Below are 6324 nucleotides of genomic sequence, written 5' to 3'. Positions count from 1 at the left end.
ATGTTCTTCTCTCGAAGAAACACACCTGCACCTTGGGGTTTAGAAGAAAAAAAACGCTACAGAGTGGAGTCAGGATGCAGCGGCTCAGTCAGAAGAGCAGTGAAATACACGTGAGTCACTATTTACTACTGTACTTTTTTTTGGTTTTTTTCATAATCATTTTTTATTTTCTCCCGTTCTAATCATGACTCAGGTCGCGGTGGGGCGGCGCTGATCTCCGCAATTCGGGCACAGGAATCCGCTTTCAGTTCATATTAAAATTATTATTTTACAGTACAGTAGTTATTTGTAAAAAAAAAAAAATGTTTATACAGTACTTTTTATTTGTTAAACAAATGTTTGGGCCTGTAAAAAGGTTTTGTACTTTGGTTTCAATGTATTATGGAGTATTTTATTGTATAATAATTGTAAAAAAATAAAGGTTCCTACTTCGCAGATTTCGCCTATCGCGGGTTATTTTTGGAACGTAACCACAGCAAAAAAGAGGGGGGTTAGCCCCCTCTCCCCCCCCCCGACTCGATACTTACGACGCCCCCCGCCCCCCGGTCCGCAGCAAAATTGCGAAGGGCTGACCGGTCCGCGCGACTAAAAAGGTTGGGGACCGCTGGTGTAAAGGTTAAATGCTGAACAAAAGACCTGGGTTGATGAGCTAACTGATTACAGGTACAGGAGGCAGACTGAGGAGAGGAAGAGAGAAGGTGGCACAGAAAATTAGGGAGAGTACAATAAAGAATAATCAGACTAAAGAAACCTAATAAAACTAAACTAACAAAGAATAACTGTAAACAAGAAATAAACATAACTAGAAGCACTAAGAAGAATGAACCAAAGAAAAACTGGAGTAAGACAGATGTAATCAAAATTAGAAACTAACACAAAATAATGAAATTAAATTAAACAACAAAACAACATAGCAACCTGGGATCTTGACCATTTATTTGCTCTTATGGTACAAGTATGTAATGATCTTGCCTAACATGATCAACACTGTCTTATGGTAAAGGGATATAAAGTATGCCCCATTAGGTCTCCCACATAGAAGTCTGACGTCCTGCCACCTTACCTGCTGGACACTAGCAGCCCTTAGGTTTATTGGTAAATGTGTCACGGTCCACCAATGTTTATGATTTTGGTACTTGCTTGTGTTTCCATCAATTTTTGCACTGTTATTGTCATTTTGTTCTTCCCTAATAATAAACTGTTGGGTTTTTAAGTTCTGTTTTTCTATTTTCATGGTAGATCTTTTTGTGTTTGTCCTTCCTCTTGGTCACAAGGTCTGTTTGTGCTCTGGTTCAGGTGGGCTCTGATTCTTAGTCAGCTCACTAGTCTTCCTCTTCAACTAAGCTGCTATTTTTGTTAAATGTAGAACAGATCAAACAAATCATTTAAAAGTCCTAAAGAATTTTAGTCCCATTAGTTATCCATAAGTGTATGTACAAATGGTTGAGAATAGTGCCCTCTATTAGTTTGTAAGGAACTTGGAAGAGTGTTTCTATGTATTGCATGTTCATGTGTGTGATTTTACACTTTTATCATGTTCAAAATAAAGATTCATTATCATTTAGTAGAACACAAAGCTCTCATTCCACCTCTGTCAAATAGACCTTTCCATAATCATGCTAGCATACAAAGTCAATTGTCTGTTACTTGTTCTTTTCTCATTAGTTGAGAAATGAAAGACCTCTCACACCTTTGTACTAGCACACACTTTATTCCCCCACCCACAAAATAAAAGAGTGATAAACTGACCTTTTCATGTTTGCTTTTGGCTTGGTCTTTAATCTGTTTTTCCTCTGATGGGTAACCACTAATTCTGCCTAATCTGACAAGGCTTGTCGACTTAGTTTGTTTGCTAATTAATGTTGTTCCATAAAGACAATGGCCAAATAAAGGACATTAGAAAGGAACTTGTTTAATAGAACAGAAAAACTATGGAAAGCATTAGGTTATAAATAACAATGAAATCAACTATATGAAATCAACTTCATATACTTATAAAGTAGATTTATTGAATTATTGCTTTCAGGCTAACATTAGAGCCTTATTTTTACTTTTCAATGACAATGCAGCCCAAGTTAAAGACTTGGACTTTTGGTTAAAATATTGTAATGTAGGTCTTAAGACATCAGAAGAAAATCTGACTTTGACTTAGCTAAAACTGAGATTAAAAAAAAGTGTATATAATGTATACTTAAACTCCGGGAGTAACAACAAGGTTTCATTCACATTTTACAGGCTGTTACTGTACTGATAAAAATATTCTGCCCAATCTACTTAAATAAATTATGCAAATAGTTGCCTTAATTTTTTTTATGTTCATCAAGCAAGACTCTTCTCTATTCAAAGTACTTATTTTGTTACATGAAAGAGAACATTCAAGTAAAGTGAACTTAATTTTGTCCAGTAGATCAAACAAAATGAAGTTTGTATAAATTACTCAACTTTTTTAATGTAGTAAATGAAATTTGCAAGTACTGTAAAATTTTAATTTTACTCAAATCTGAGTATTTTGTAATTATTTTATTGACAACCAATCGAGAAAGTATTTTTTTTAAAACTAGAAACTACTTAAATAAAAGAAAATACTTGACTGAAACTGTTCCTGGCTCCTGCTTTTTATTTATTTTTCTGCTCGAGTTTAAACAGAAAATATTGAAAGCAGTGATTTTCTTTTCTTTCGAAAGGATTTATTGATACTCAGACATTAAAATCATGACATTGTTAAAAAATTTTTTTGCATTGTCACTTTTTCCTTCAGTAAAGCAATATTGTCAAGTTAAACTAAAAGAAGATAAGAAAATGACATTAAAAGTTTTTGTATATTAAATGTTGTGCACGACCGGGGTCACTTCCTGCATAGTTCAGAGTCGTCCCATTCTTCCAAACAACGCTGGTGCTCAGGAGGGGCCCCCACCCTGACGCTCCTTCCCACCGGTCTTACAAGGAGAGCCAGGGCGCCTTTGTTGGAACCTCAGTTTGTGGACCGCCAGCTCCTTCCTCCAAATGGGCTCAGAGGCAATTCTTCTTTGTGGCTGTGTCCTAGGCGTGCCACCTGCAGCTGTTGTTGTCCTTCCTGCTGCCGCCATCCAGATCACAGCCACGGTACGGGAGAATCTGCATGCGCTTGCTTACCTGCAAGTTTCTTTAGATCCATGTAGTATCTTTTTTTTTTTACCCCTCCAGGGTGTCTTTTGTGGGCTCTAGTGTCCCTTATATGAAAGTAGGCTGACAGGAAAGGGGGAAGGAGAAGGAAAGTTTGTATAAATTACTCAACTTTTACAAAGTTGAGTAATTTGTAAAATTACTCAACTTGCCGCATGATATTTGACATGCGGCAAATATCATCGGGTCCAGGAATCGAACCCACGACGGCTGCATCGAGGACTCAAGGCCTCCAAAAATGGGTCGCGCTATCCTGTACGCCTCCACGGCACGCCCCTATATAGAATCTTTAAAGGTGGCTAGGGTGAGCGAAGTTCTTCCGCTAGTTTTCAGTTGCTCACCCTGTACAGTATTAGCTGTGTACTGTAAAAAAAAGTCACTGTAGAATTTACAGTAACTTACTGGCAGCAGGGTTGCCAGTCAGTTACTGTAATTTTTACAGTAAAGAAATTACAGTAACCTTACTGCATTTTTTTACAGTAGCCTTACTGTAATTTTATTAGTTTTACTGTAATTTTATTGCACTTTTACTGTAATTTTTATTACAATCTTACTGTAATTTCTTTAAAATAGCACCGTAATTATATAACATGGTTACTGTGATTTCATCACAATTTTATCATAACAAATTACAGTAGTACTGTAGAATTACAAAAAGTTGTCATTTTACAATAGTTCGTGAAACTGCATACTTTGCTAGTTTTTAAAAGTGTAAATGTGAACTTGGAACTTAATTTACCAAACTCTCAAAAAATGTTTTTTTTCTAATTAAAAAAATATACATATGTATTTTTAAATCGCTTTATTTTATTGTCAATTTAAATTTGACAAACTGTAGCAAAACATAGTAGTTTTTTGCAACAGCAATATTTAGTTGTTACATAGAAGTCAAAGTATTGCAACCAAAGTAAAAAATACTCCGATATAAAAACATAACCGATACATTCACCCTCATGGTGATATTACATTGAATACAATGAATTAAATAATTTTTACAAAAACAAAAGTACCCAAACATCAAAGTTTCCAAGCAAATTGCATATCAAAGTCATAAAAACAATGTTTCTGAATTTAATAAGTCAATTACAAGACAACATTCTAATGATGCCCCACATGCTACTGACAGCATTCACACTAACGTTAGCATTTTGGCTACGTTCATTAATTTTAACATACTGAATGATGTATGTCCAGGTTAGTTAACATTCTTTTTATTCTCCAGCTATTGATTACTTTACAGCTTTCTTTACCATTGATGCTAATATTTAGCGTCAGAACACTGGGTCCAAACCGACGGGCACACTTTGGCAGGCCCCAGTTAAATTTCTTCAGGAATTTTCTAGTATTTTCTTTTTGTTCTCCTTGTGGAGGTCTGCAAAATGGTCCAGGTTCCAGAGTGGAGTTTTGACAGGATGAGTTCTTTGGTAGATGGTGGAAAGCGGACAGGTAAGTTCAGGTGAGGAGGAACGAGAAGCGAACCAACTGTCAGCTGGGAATCCAGGAATGATTTATGGTTTATCTGCAGAGGTGAAGAAGGGACTCGGGCAACCAGTGGGTAACAATCCATGGCGTCACAAGGGGAGAAATCCGGGAAGTCAGGAACTCGGGCTTCACAGAGGTATGTCCAGAGAGTCACAAGGAAACACCTCAGAGAGAGGCAACAAGAATATATTACTAGAAGCAACTTCAGAAAAAACACTGAGAGCAAGCTCAGTACCATTAATAGCAAACACTCAGGCATCGAAGTGCTGGTAGCCTGCTCCTAATATCCCCTAGACGATTAGATGATGAATCACAGGTGTGTAGGACCCAGTCACGCCCACCAGTGGAAGCAGCCTCTTGGCACCATCTAGTGGCAGGAGAGGGAAGCAGCAGACAACAGAAAACCCCCACAAAAGAGGGAAAAAAACCCGGGTTCCCCCTAAAAAAGGTTTCTTTTATATTTTCTTTGTTGACTGTTTTTTCTGTATATAATTCGCTATAAAACTGTTTGATCACTTTTTAAATTTCTTGTGTTTGATACAATGTTTCCATTTTCTGTCTTTAGTTCAGAAATAAAACTTGGATTATTTGCTATTTTCTTAAAAAAGTGCCTTGTACATTTTTCTCCTTCTATTTCTCTCTCTCTGGTTCCTAAAATCACTCCCTTACTCTTTATTTCTGCTAAAATGCTCATTTCTTTGTTTACTTTTCTTATTTCTTTATTAAAATCCATGCCCTGCTGGTTTACAATGTGATACCTCAGTAACCTTTTCTGCAGCCCCATCATGCGTCTCTGTTCTTTTGTCTTTTTATTTTTTTCCTGCTTGTTGAAAGAAAGTCTGGCTCTTTCACCATCTCCCACCACTGTGCTCGTGTTTCTTACAGGTCTTGGAGGGTCTGCCACTCGTGGTACCACTCCCGGTACTGGCTGACCAGTGCCTGGTCCTCCAGCAGGGAGCGGTTGAGTTTCCACAGACGCCTCCCGGTCATCACACCTGAAGGAAGTGAAAGCGTGCAGGACAGAAGGAGGTGATCGGAAAAGAAAGCCGGTGACAATCTAGCATCGGTTAGGGTGCAGTCCCCTATGAAGAAGTAATCAATGCAAGAGGCTTAGAGCCATCATCACTGAGCCAGCTGTAGCCCACCTCTCCATGATGCATGGTTCTAAAACAGTCCACTAGTTTAAAATCCCAATCTATTCTCTGTAATAAAAGCGATGTCTTGTCTACCTTAAAATCCTGTCTGGTTCTTTTCCTGTCTTTTCTGATTAAAATACAGTTAAAATCCCCCCCAATTATCAGTGGTTTTCTTCCTAGCATGTGGGGCTGCAGTTCCTCTAAAAAGTCATACCTGCCATGCTTGTTGTTAAAGCCACAAATATTTAAAAGGTTAAATTCCTGTCCACTAAAAGTCAGATTTGCTAAAAGTGCTCGTCCCTCTCTCACCACGGTGCTTCCCTTCACCAAGATGTGAGGATTGTTTATTAAAATGGCCACGCCATCGTTTTTATTTTCATTCCAACAGCTTCACATAGACGGCCGTGGCCACAAGTCCTGCCACCGGGTGTAGGGTTTTAAAAACGGGAGTGCACATTCTTGTAATAAAAACAAATCCGACTGTACAAAACTTAAAAAGGATAAAACACTCTGAGCTCTAACTCACGACTTCACACTTCTAACA

The 6324-nt window shown here is 37.7% G+C and overlaps 1 long non-coding RNA gene across 1 annotated transcript; it reads left to right on the top strand.

The window, feature by feature from the left end:
- The first annotated feature begins 2657 nt into the window (after positions 1 to 2657).
- LOC116711904 (uncharacterized) lies at positions 2658 to 5872 on the top strand. Its single transcript, XR_004337359.1, has 2 exons — positions 2658 to 3102; positions 5530 to 5872. It is a non-coding gene; the product is annotated as an uncharacterized LOC116711904 (long non-coding RNA).
- Positions 5873 to 6324: the final 452 nt, after the last annotated feature.

The sequence above is a fragment of the Xiphophorus hellerii genome, chromosome 21 (genome assembly GCF_003331165.1).
Source record: "Xiphophorus hellerii strain 12219 chromosome 21, Xiphophorus_hellerii-4.1, whole genome shotgun sequence".
NCBI lineage: Eukaryota > Metazoa > Chordata > Actinopteri > Cyprinodontiformes > Poeciliidae > Xiphophorus > Xiphophorus hellerii.
This window is presented reverse-complemented; position numbering and strand designations above follow the sequence as displayed.